This window comes from Schistocerca nitens, chromosome 2 (assembly GCF_023898315.1).
Source record: "Schistocerca nitens isolate TAMUIC-IGC-003100 chromosome 2, iqSchNite1.1, whole genome shotgun sequence".
NCBI lineage: Eukaryota > Metazoa > Arthropoda > Insecta > Orthoptera > Acrididae > Schistocerca > Schistocerca nitens.
In genome coordinates, this window is record NC_064615.1 from 810,457,323 (window position 1) to 810,470,710 (window position 13,388).

Sequence of the window (13,388 nt, forward strand, 5' to 3'; positions counted from 1 at the left end):
TCTATTAATTTCCGGACGCAAACCGAAATGTGTTGAAGAAATTTCCATTTTACACAGAAAAAAGAAATGTCACAGACTTCATGTACTAGAAGAGCTAGAGATTTTCAAGCGTATTTCTAAGAACGATGGCCTCATTCTTAATGAACAGTTACAACTACGCAACAAAATTTTTTTCAATGGTGTCAATCCTCTGCTCGCGGAATTTTGATTCCTTAAATTTTTACTATATTTTCCCTGCTTCTGGTTTCGAAACATTATTTTCTTCTAATCTCATAGGTATGTGCTGCTGAAGTTACCTTCATGCAAATACTTTCTGGATTGTACAGCTGTTAGTAAAAAAAAAAAAAATCTATGTGATTCTGTCCTTTACGTAATAGTAATTTCTGTAAAGCCTAACAGATGGCACTATTACACTTAATGTGCTTGACTACTATGTATTTTCAAAAAGACAATAAGCTCTCTTTATATTTTGTTTTTCAAATTAACTGTCTTTTTTTTTCAAGTATTTCTGGTATAACGTTTCAAATGGGTACATGTTACTATCCGCGTCTGATAGGCGGCGCAACTCGTATTGTTTTCGTGTCAGCAATGTAAGCTACGGGACCGATTAGTCTGATGTTCCCAGCTGGACACACGAGGCAAAGACTGGAACATTTTATTTTACTTTTGACTTGAGCATAGTTGCTCCAAATGCTATTGCTGTTTAGCAAATGTAATTTTACGTAAGTAACCTTGTGCGTCATGAAAATTATCATCTTGGTTAATGTGGTTTTTTTCTAGTACGTTACTTTCTTTGTATTATTTTTATAGGATTTTGCAACAGTTCTTTCTGATTTAGGCACCCCCTAGTGGGTGTCGAAACCTAGATAAACGTACCTACCGTTTATGTGCAGCAGGTTGGCTGTTTAATTCTATGTTGTTTTTGACTTGTTTCACACACCAAAGGATCTCCTCACTATGGATCAACAGGAATGAAGAGTACATGTAATGTAATCTAATCTTATCCAAATCCACGAATTCAAATAATGATTTTTGTTCTTTTCTTTTTTGGCTGATACAGGGAAGTGATTGGACGTCTTTAAGACTACATTTTCAACATCAATATCTAATGTATCAATAGCAAACTTAACTCTGTTACGTACAAAAATTACCTACCATTGGGTTAGGGTTTTTGTTTCTCAGCATCCGTATGAAATGTATTTTTCCAGAGCTCACATTGGCACTGTCTGCACGGTAAGAAGACACATAAATCAAATCGAAATTTTGTTTTTTTAATTTTTGAAGTGACGTATAGGTAACTGCCATAGATGTTCTCTCAAAAGTTTCAATGAAGTACCGGATGCAGCCTGGAAACACCTTCCGATTGCATTTGTTTGATGCTTTGGTTTTCAAAGCTTTTCTGGACATTTTAAAATAGACACGTAGCCATTAACAATTCCAGGAGCAAGAACCTTCTTCACAATCTTTTCCACGTTAATGCGTCCACGTGAAAGTTTGCTAGCAATAATTGCAGACACAGTAGAAATGTGGGATACAATGTTGTTTCCGCAGTCAACACTCGAGTAACAGGTTATATTTCACTGCTTGACTAAGTTCACACACCGTGCTTTTATCATGCTCTTCTTTAAAGTTACAGTTTAAGTTGAAAAGGAACTCGATAGTTTATTTGAACTTCCAGAATTACACTTTTCTTTACTGAGATACCCTTGTATTGTGCAAAGTACATAGTAAAAAACGCCTGCTTTTCGTCTGGTCCTGGCTTAACCCGTTAGAAGGCATGTTCTCACTTCATGCGATATATTTGCTTATGTTTGTCTCGAAATTTAAACTTTTTTCGCGAAGGAATCTTTGACGAATGTCCTTCATTCTCAAATATTTTTAACTTGAAATTAATTTTCTAACGAAAAGTAGCGATTGAAGAAGACACTCCGAACCACATCTGATTCAGACTAGAGGCGGTGGAGAAAGCAGTTTAAATTAGTTTCGTTGTTGTTGCTTCGGTCTGGAAGCCAAAGTGCATGATGTTCAACATACCAAAGAAACTATAACAGCTACAAAAACGTCATTTTTCAAGAAGTTAACGACATTAAGATTATATTTATTCCATAAATTATAATCAGTAATAGTCTTCAAAACAAAAACGTAGAATTATTCACTCCGCCTAAAACCAAACGGAGGAAGAAAATTTGGGCGAAAAAACGGAAGAATACATGCAAAGGAGTATCTGGTAACCTTACCTACAGTGCTTTATTAATCATGAACGTGTAGGATGTGAAATATTCTTTACCAATTGCCTTTTTCCGACCTGGAAAAAGAGGCACGCACAGAAAACACACAACAAACTACGCTTCTAGGTCAACCATCGCTCACTCACTTTACTGTCGGCGTTGTGCTGCCTGCACACAACTCAATGACGTCACAGACACGTCAGCTATTATGCCTGCACAGTCGACCGCTAGTCTTTCTGTTACTGAGGCCCGCAGCTCGCCAGCCGTGATAGTCTAGTGGTTAGGACATTGCGTTGTGGCCGCAAGAACCCAGGTTCGAATCCTGGTCACGGCAGAAGCTTTATTTTTAACTAATAGCGGGCAACACAGTTAAGGCTGTGATACAGATTCTTAAAGATAAACTTGACGTTCACGCCGTGTAGTATCTAAACACAAAGTTACGTGAATAGACAAATAACGACAATCCCGCACATGCATTGCCGAACATCGAAGACACAGCATTTAAGAGAAAACATACTATTCTAAGCAAGGGATAACAGGCAGTTGGTCCAAAACACCCAGCAGGAAATATCTAGTTTTTTTGTTGGTCTCTCACATCCGCGAAGACACGGGTGGCGATGTTTCTTTCTTTCTACCTCACAAACACAATAAATCAACTGTTAAAATATTAAAGTGCATGTATATAAGTTCACACTATTCGCAGACGTATGCCGTACATGTTTTTTCCCACATCTTAGGGCAAATGAAGTAGTAGTAACAAGACGGAAATACAGATACATATATGAAGTATTAACTACAGAAGCCTCAAAATGGGGACTTGACCTTTTGTAGACTTACGAAATGGGAATAGCACAAGGGCAACGAGAGAGACGAAACTGTATGGTTTACGTGGAGTGAGTAATGTCATTACAAACCTTATTATTTTAAAAACTGACATTTAGGCCGACACTTCCGGTAAATATCATGGAGAAACTTAGTGAGAAATCCACACGTGACAAAAACAAGCAAAAGAGAATTAATGTACCAGAGGAAGATCTTGGCAAGTGTTGATAGAATAAAAATTCGCTTCATTTTTCTTGATCTATTCCACGACCGGTTTTGAAGTTTAAAACTTCATCTTCAGGTACCACCAAATAATTATGAAAACATGAATGTGCGGCGGTCCTGCCAGTCAGTCACTGGGGATTACATCGGCGTCAAACAAACATATGGGAAGTTAGGACCAGCGACTAACTGGCTCGACCACCACACATTCATGTTTTCATAATTATTTGGTGGCACCTGAAGATGAAGTTTCAAGCTTCGAAAACGGTGGTGGAATAAATTAAGAAAATTGCTAGCAGTTGAAGCGGATTTTTATTCTGTAAATGTGTTCCTGAGTTGCTAATGTTCACCTGATCAAATATTTTGCATCTTCGCAAGTAATTGGCGAACTCCGAATGTAAGCAATAAGAAGTTCTAGAGCTGTCATTGTGGTCATACGGGGTGATACCAAACAGCTGTTGATGAAAAATGCGATGAAATAATCCTAGTAATTATAGAAGCTTCTTGTCAAGTACTAATTTGGCTACTTATACCTCAGGTCTAATGTTGACTTTCGACATAGAAAACTTTGTAAGAGATTCCTCGGTTACGATCAAGCAAAAATTACATCTTTGATTACAAAAATGACTTCCATATTTATGAGATAGTCCGCAGCTCGTGGTCTCGCGGTAGCGTTCTCGCTTCCCGAGCGCGGGGTCCAGGGTTCTATTCCCGGCGGGGTCAGGGATTTTTCCTGACTCGAGATGACTGGGTGTTGTTGTGTCGTCTTCATCATCATCATTCATCCCCATTACGGTCGGAGGAAGGCAATGCAAACCACCTCCACTAGGACCTTGCCTAGTAAGGCGGCGCGGGTCTCTCGCGTCGCTCCCCTACGCTCTCTAAAGGAGTTTGGGACTCATCATAATCATCATCATCATCATTTATAAGATAATATCCTATAACAACGTGAGAACTATTGCTTCAGTATGATTCCGAAGGTGATAATAATTTGAAGACAGAAATAACCTTAGCAGTAGCGGGGGTTATGTATATAGACGTTTACCTTTCTCACGAAAATTTTGAAAACGCAGTAAATCAAATACGTAACTTGGCTGCTTGAAAAATGAACTATAGACATTGATCTCCTCAACTGAAGGAAAACATCAAATAAATCACTTATTTGGGGTTTCCAGTGGATTTTTAGAAGAGATTGAAAACGAAGACAAGAATTTAGTGGTTCGTCGACAGTGAGTTAGTTAGTTAGTTAAACAAAAAAACGAAATTTCTACGACTTATTTATAAATGTTTATGTTCACTAACGTCAAGAGAGTCAAGACATTCAAGGGAAGTCCTTTATTTATTTCAAACTGCTCCATAAATAGCCATTCTAATTCCTTTCTGTGTCTAGCGCAAACAAGGTATTTTTCATCGACGTCCTGAATTTCCTCACAATCGTAGTTCAGTAATCTTAGGCCTTGCATTCTATGGAGGTGCTAGCGGTGGCAAACGCGGTTCAATTTAATTCAGGCAACTGTCATTACTAGGGCCCGGATTTTTACGTTTTTATAAAATTGATTGAGGAAAATGGATTCAGGAAATTTATAATAAGATAAAAAATAGTCAGATGGCTAAGGGAGATGAAAATTTAGTTATGATTAGGGTCTGGATTGCGATAGTAGGAAAAAAAATGGAGACGGAAACTGAATATGGACTGTGAGAAACGAATAAAAGAGGAAGCTGCCTGGTAAAATTTTGCACAGAGCGTAATTTAATCATCCTAAGCATTTGTTTTAACAATAATGGAAGATGGTTGTATGTGTGGAAGAGAACTGGAGACCTCGGAGTTTTCAGATCGTTTACAGAATGGTAATACAGAGATTTCAGAACCAGATTTTAAACTGTATGACATTTCCAACAACGGATGTGGACTCTGATCACAATTTATTGGTTATGAATTGTAGATCAAATCTGAAGGAACTGCTAAAAGATGGGCAAGTAAGAAGATAGCTCATGGAAAAGTTAAAAAACAAGACGTAATTGAGGGTTTCAGAGGGAGCATTTGGCAACGATTGACCACAACAAGGGAAAGGAATACAGTAGAAGCAGAATGCGTAGATTTGAGACATGAAATAGTTATGGCAGCAGACGATCAAATAAGTAAAAAGATATTCCCTAGTAGAAATCCTTAGACATCACAAAAGATATTGAGTTTAATTGATGAAAAGAGAAAATGTAGCGCAAAAAGTAGGCAAAAGGGACTACTGACATTTAAAAAATGAAACTGACCTAAAGTGCAAAATGGTTGAACAGGAATGGTTAGGAGACAAATGCGAGGCTATAGAAGCATATATAAAAAGGGGAAAGATAAATGCCGCCTAAAAGAAAATTAAAGAGGCATTTGAAGGAAAGAGAAGCAGCTGTATGAAAATCAAAGAGTTCAAATGGAAAACCGGTACTAAGCAAAGCAAGGAAAGCTCAAAGGTGGAAGGAGTATATAGAGGGGCTGTACAAGGGAGATGAACTTGAAGGCAACATTATGGAAACGAAAGAGAATGTAGATGAAGGTTAGACAGGGATATGACATATTATATTAATACTTGTTCCATAGATCATGAGTACGACATTTCGTAATGATGTGGAATGAGTCAGTTTAGCGTAAGGTTTCTTTACACAATATAATTAATTTTTTACAATTACTACTTCATATCTAAAAATTCATCTGTTGAGAAGAAGGAGTTGTCATTCAGAAATTCTTTTGATTTGTTTTTAAATGCTGATTGGCTATGTGTCAGACTTTTAACGCTATTTGGTAAATGACTAAAAGACCTTTGTGTCAGCGTATTTCACCCCTTTCTCTGCCAAAGTGTGGTTCATGCAAGACGGAGATAGACCCCACCGAAGCAGGAGAGTGTTTCATGGCCTGGGGGAGTATTCTGTCTCTGTGGTAACCAGAGGCCACTGGCATGAGCTTCGATTGGCCTGCTGAGCTGAAAGGGTGCAATTGATTCGTTGAGCGGTGTCCAAAGCTACTCACTGTAAGTCAGTTAAGATGTGCTTCAGTGTGCATACTGTCGTAAGAGAGAGGGGATAGGAATATGATCTGCAAATCTGAATATCAGATAGTCAAACATTACAACTAGTAAATAAATGTATTGAAACATTGCAAATGGCCATAAGAAACAACCTTAAATGGATCACTTAGAAAAGCAAACACGACGAGCTGCTCATAGGGCAAAATTCTCTTCATCTACATCTAAATCTCTCAGAGCGACATACTATGGTTTCACAGAATACAAGTGTTGCGTAGGATTACTAGTTCTGTAAGCAAATTAGTGTGAACTAGTTCTTGTCTACAGTGGAACAAGGCTTAAAGCCCTTTAACAAGGGCGAATTTCTTCCATCGACTACTCTTGAAAAGTGAGCCAGCTAAGTGTTTTATTCCCCCATTGTGCCTCACCTTTCACGGACAGAGATGGCTATCCGCTCCTGAACTTGATTCAAAGAGCTAGATCCCTCTGTGGAATAAGCAGTCAGTAACTCGGAGGAAACGAGAGGTAGGTCTTCAGACCCAAAATGTCGCTCCAGGAACAGCAGTGAATGGAATGAAGTTTCTGGGCAAGACTCTAGCAACAACCTCCCACACAACATGCTGAATTAGTAACTATAGCATAGACCATTATAGTGAGAAACATCTCCCAGACTGCAGAAAGATACACTATGGACAATGCGTATGATTGTGTCTACATACCTTACTCCTATAAGGAACTTTTATCAGCCATAAAAAGAATAGAATGTGAAGTAAGATCACAGAATAAGCATAGCAAACACTTTCACCCCTTTATTGCCGCTCTTGATTTGAAAAGAACAGCTTACAAGGAACAATTGTTCTGACCAGTTCAGCACTTCACTATAAGAAACTAGCTCGGTGGAGTGGGAGCACATGGAAGCTCACATGCGAGCGAAGGAGTTGCAGGAAACTGACTTCAGGAATCGTAACCAGTCACTCCTCGCTGCTCGCCTATAGATCCTGACTCAGCGTGAAGCAGACCTACACTAAAGAACCAAATAAACTAGTACAGAGAGATATGTAAACAGGCAGAATACGGCGCTGCGGCCGGCAACGACTATATAAGGCAACGACTATATAAGGCAACAAGTGTCTGGCGCAGTTGTTCCACCGGTTACTGCTGCTACAATGGCAGGTTTTCAAAACGTGGTGTTATAGTCGGCGCAAGAGCGATGGGTCACAGCGTCTCCGAGGTAGCGATGAGATGGGGATTTTCCCGCACGATAATTTCAGAAGTGTACCGTGAATATTGGAATCCGGTAAAACATCAAATCTCCGACATAGTTGCTGTCGGAAAAAGACCCTGCAAGAACGGGACCAATGACGACTGAACAGTATCGTTCAACTTGACAGAAGTGGAGCCCTTCCGCAAATTGACGCAGATTTCAATGCTGGGCCTTCAACAAGTGTCAGAGTGCGAACCATTCTACGAAACATCATCGATATGGGCTTTCGGAGCCGAAGGCCCACTCGTGTACCCTTGATGACTGCAAGACACAAAGTTTACACCTCGCCTGGGCCCGTCAGTACCGACATTGGACTGTTGATGACTGGAAACATGTTGCCTGGTCGGACGAGTTTCGTTTCAAATTGTATCGAGTGGATGGACGTATAGGGGTATGGAGCCAACCTCCTGAATATATGGACCCTGCATGTTAGCAGAGGACGGTTCAAGTTGGTGAAGACTCTGTAACGGTGTGGGGCGTGTGCAGTTGGAGTGATATGGGACCCCTGATACGTCTAGATACGACTCGAACAGGTGACACGTATGTAAGCATCTTGTCTGGTCACCTGCATCCGTTCAGTCCATTGCATCCATTCTGACGGGCAATTCCAGCAGGAAAATGCGACACCTCACAAGTCCAGAATTGCTACAGAGTGGTTTCAGGAACACTCTTCTGAGCTTAAACACTTCCGCTCGCCAGCAAAGTCCCCAGACATGAACGTTATTGAGCGTATCTGGGATGCCTTTCAACGTGCTGCTCAGAAGAGATCTCCATCCCCTCGTACTGGTACAGATTTATGGGCAGCCCTGCAGGATTCATGGTGTCAACTACTTCAGCACTACTTCAGAGATTACTCGAGTCCATGACACCTCGTACTGCGGTACTTCTGGGTTCTTACGCAGGCTCTACACGGTATTAGGCAGGTGTACCAGTTTCTTTGGCTCTTCAGTGTAGCCACTCACCTTTCCTCTACCGCACCTATTGTAAATCCATCCCACTCTCTAGCAGCACATAAATTTGTGTCTATTTGTTCTCACATCCCTCAACACACATGTAACATTGGGTGGGTCTCACTGTGCTTGAGAAGTATGTTCAACTCATAAAAAAGCACAAATATATCAAGAAGTTTTGATTTAAATGTCTTTGAAGCTGCCAGATAAGTCGAAAAACTAGTTTCCTTTTTTACACTCCCGCTCTTTGCGCTCTTAGCTAATCACTGATTCAGCTTGCGGCACTATATGCTTGTTCACTGATTCAACTCGCAGTTGTACTGGATTCTTTCTTGTCCAGCAGTCTCCATTTGAGTTCATTTCATCACGGATAATGTTCATTATAATAATAATGGCATCTATATTGCAGTATTAAATTTTACATGTATATCACTGCTTATATCTATTATAGAGCACATTGTGTGTATACTTTTTCTCACTCTGACTTTCTAGAATTTAAAACAGTGCATCTTAATAGCATTTCAATTTTTCTGTATAATGTATCTCTACATATGATATCGTTACACCAAACTAGATAAAAAAAGGAAAGTACCATTACTGCCAGCACATAACATCCTGTTATTCTCACTCAATATAAGTTCTGAAGACGCGCCGTAAGTACGCATCGTCAAACAGTAACTCTGGTTCGGTGTGAGATAGCTGATCAAGATCTCAATTAACCAATTTTTACTCTCCAGAAATTCTAGTAATCGTTTTTTTAAACCATCCTCACGGTTTTCTGCTTCCACTTCAGATGAAGTTCTACCAGGAAGTCAAAGTGGGTCTCAATCTGTTGCCAATTTGTCACTGTCATTTGGTTCTCGATCACATTCTGATTTATTTTATTTTGTGACACCCTCACCTGTGGCCCATTTTCGTTTGCAACAACCTATAATCAAATTTTTCCATGTTATAAAGCCGATCTCACAAAAATATGACATTAGAGACGGAACATTTAAAAAAGTTCACAAATATATTATGCCAAAATTATAATCTACAAACTCGAAAAACGTTATCAAACTGGTAAAATTAAAAATAATTTGATTGCTGCAAAGTCAACGACAGGGGGAGAACGTTAGTTTTTATGTACTAACGGCACATTTTATAGATGAGAAGACTCAGTTACAGTTGTATCTTCTAGAATGCTTCCAATGTGAAGATAGATACACTGCAAAAAATTTGTTAAACTGGGTAAAGACTGTCGCCACCAAATATAACTTCAGGTTTAAAATCACTGCCCAAAATAGGGGACAATGCTTCAAACGCGAAATTAGCTGCCATGCTTTTGAACATTTCATATGTTCTACGGTTTTTCACATTCATTAAACCTCGTTGTGCAACATGCAACACAAAAATGCTGATGAGATCAAAAGAGATGTTATGTTTTTCAAAAAGAGTCGAGTGCCCTGAAGTAATCTTGCTCCAAGGAAGTCACGACGATTGTCTGACTAGATGCAGTGATTTCTTAAACTTGTGGAAATCAAGTTTGATCTGAAAAGATTGTTTATTCCAGCTACGTCGGTGCCTTGTGAGTATACAGGAGTTGGACAAAAATTTGTAAACACCGCGAGAAATGGATGTTTGAACAGAAATGCAGCTGCTAGCCACGCTTGCTCTCAATATGTTGAAAGCGTCAGTCGCGGTCAGAAGAGTGTTCTATGTTTGTGAGTGCATGATGTCGGAGCTAAGTGAATTCGAACGTGGACACAGTACTGATGCTCGTAGGATGTGGGTTTCAGTGACCAAGGTAGCCGCCGGCCGCTGTGGCCGAGTGGTTCTAGGCGCTTCAGTCCGCAACCGCGCTGCTGCTACGGTCCCAGGTTCGAATCCTGCCTCGGGCGTGGATGTGTCTGATGTCCTTAGGTTAGTTAGGTTTAAGTAGTTCAAAGTCTAGGGGACTGATGATCTCAGATGTTAAGTCCCATAGTGCTCAGAGCCATTTGAACCATTTGAAGCAAGCTAGCCAAAATATTCGGTGTTTCAAGAGGCACCAAATCGAATACTTATTACGCATTCAAGGAAAGCGGAAAAACAGCACGCGCTAAGTCACAACGAGAATGAAAGTGTCTTTTGAGTGATGGTGACCAATGGTCACTAAAGGAGACTGTAACAAAAAAAAAAAAAAAAAAATAAAAGAAAGAAAAGAGGGTTACAGCTGCAAAAGAAAGACACTGAAGAATTGAATGTCCCACTCGCGAATTCTGTCAGCATAAAAAAAACTCGAAGGAAGCTAGGGAGCTCCAGAAGCAGGGAATTGCAAAGCAAGCCGGAATTCCAAAATCATGTAATGTCGCATGTCACCCGATCTCCACATTCACCATATTTCAATATTATTGATCCTCTGCCGTCTACTGTGGAGAGAAGGGAGCATGATGGCTACCCACTCATGATCGTTACCTGAACTTGGCAGCTTGAAGGAAGAGCGGTGTAAGATTCCCTTGACAACCATACAGGACCTGCATTTAACCACTCCGAGACGAATGGAAGTTGTTTTTAATGCCAAAGGTTTTCCTATTACGGTTTGTGCTTGGTAATGTTATGTGTTTATAGTGGTTCCTTTTCTTCCATCTTCTGTATCTTTTTGTGGCAGAGGACAATTAGGCACCGAGAAAAGAGACCGACTCACTTAGAGTAAAACCGTTCAGGAGTGGAATTAAAATTCAAGGGGAAGGATATCAATGACACGATTCGATGATGACATTGACATGCTCAGTGAAAGTGAAGAGGAATTACATGACCTGCTGAATGGAGTTCAGAATATGAATACAGCATAAATCGAAGAAAGATGAAAGTAAGGAGAACTAGCACAAATGAGAAAAGCGAGAAACGTAACATCAGGATTGATGGTCACGAAGTAGATGAAGCGAAGGAATTCTACTACCTAGGCCTCTAAATAACCCATGATCGAATGAGCAAGGAGCACATAAAAAGCAGACTAGCACTGGCATAAAGGGTATTCGTGGCCAAGAGAGTTCTACTAGTATGAATCATTGGCATTAATTTGAGGACGAAATTTCTGAGAATGTACGTTTGGAGCACATCATTATATGGAAGTGAAACTTGGACTGTAGGAAAACCGGAACAGAAGAGAATCGAAGCATTTATGATGTGGTGCTGCAGAAGAATGTTGAAAATTAGAGGGACTGGTAAGGTAAGGAATGAGGAAGTTCTCCGGTGAACTGGCGAGGAAAGGAATACATAGAGCGGTCTAAGGCGCTGCAGCCATGGACTGTGCGGCTGGTCCCGGCGGAGGTACGAGTCCTCCCTCGGGCATGGGTGTGTGTGTTTGTCCTTAGGATAATTTAGGTTAAGTAGTGTGTAGGCTTAGGGACTGATGAGCTTAGCAGTTAAGTCCCATAAGATTTCACGTACATTTGAACATTTGGTGGTGGTGGTGGTTAGTGTTTAACGTCCCGTCGACAACGAGGTCATTAGTGACGGAGCGCAAGCTCGGGTTAGGGATGGATTGGGAAGGAAATCGGCCGTGCCCTTTCAAAGGAACCATCCTGGCATTTGCCTGAAACGATTTAGGGAAATCACGGAAAACCTAAATCAGGATGGCCGGAGACGGGATTGAACCGTCGTCCTCCCGAATGCGAGTCCAGTGTGCTAACCACTGCACCACCTCGCTCGGTTTTGAACATTTGAATACATAGAGAACACTGACGAGAAGAAGGGACAGAATGGTAGGACATCTGTTAATACATCACGGAATAACTGGAGACCATCTCTATACGCATTTAATAAGCCACATAAAGTGAATAGAACCACTAATAACGAGAATATCCCCAAATGCTTCGAGATAACTGTTGCATTTATTACTATTGACTAAGAACTGGCCTCATATCCTTAGGGTGTATCTACAAGGTAAAGCAAAGTAAGGGCGCCTACACTACTGACAATTCTAAAACGAGAAAATAGAGAAATGACCAAAGACTGACAAGAGTCTGTTGACGCAAGTGTTATTAACGAAAGACACGTTAGAGGATGAAAATCTTAATCGAATTCAACATCCGATAAAGAAGGATGACGCGTACCATAGCCATACAGCAGTGACCTCATTAAGAAACAAGTAAGAGTAGTCATCAGGCAGCTGAAAGAAAGAAACTCTTCGGGACCTGCATCTACACTACATACGTACTCTGCAAATCACTGTATGGTGCGTGGCGGAGGGTACACTGCTCTAATATTGCTGGTCATTTACTTTACTGTTCCACTTGCAAACAGGGAGAGGGAGATACGACTGTCTGTAAGCACTTCGTATGAGCCCTAATCTCTCTAATCTTATCTTCATGGTATTTAAGTGAAATGTACGTTGGTTGCAGTAGAATCGTTCTGCAGTCTGGCTCAAAATCCGGCCGCTGTGGCCGAGCGGTAGGCGCTTCAGTCCGGAACCACGCTGTTGCTACGGTCGCAGTTTCGAATCCTGCCTCGGACATGGATGTGTGTGATGTCCTTAGGTTAGTTAGGTTTAAGTAGTTCTAAGTCTAGGGGACTGATGACCTCAGATGTTAGGTCCCATAGTGCTTAGAGCCATTTGAACCATTTCTGCCTCAAATGCCGGGTTTATAAATTTCCTCAACAGTGCTCCTCGAAAAGAATTGTCACCTTCCCTCCAGTGAATCCCTTTTGAGTTCCCGAAGCATACTTGCGTGTTGCTTGATCCTACAGGTAACAAACGTAGCAGCCCGCCTCTGAATTACTTCGATGTCTCCCTTCAATCCGACTTGGTGTGGAACACTGGAACAATATTCAACAATATATTGCAGGTGGCCTGTATGCGGCCGTCTTTACAGATGAACCACACTTTTCTAAACTTCTCCCAATAAACCGGAGTCGACCATTCGCCTTC

The 13,388-nt window shown here is 40.7% G+C and overlaps 1 protein-coding gene and 2 non-coding genes across 3 annotated transcripts in view; 1 reads left to right on the top strand and 2 right to left on the bottom strand.

The window, feature by feature from the left end:
- LOC126235351 (uncharacterized) overlaps positions 1-13,388 on the bottom strand; it is a 178,396-nt gene that overhangs the window by 86,991 nt on the left and 78,017 nt on the right. The window lies entirely within an intron of this gene.
- Positions 2,491-2,562, top strand: Trnah-gug (transfer RNA histidin (anticodon GUG)). The gene has a single exon. It is a non-coding gene; the product is annotated as a tRNA-His (tRNA).
- Trnaa-cgc (transfer RNA alanine (anticodon CGC)) lies at positions 12,095-12,167 on the bottom strand. Its single transcript has one exon. It is a non-coding gene; the product is annotated as a tRNA-Ala (tRNA).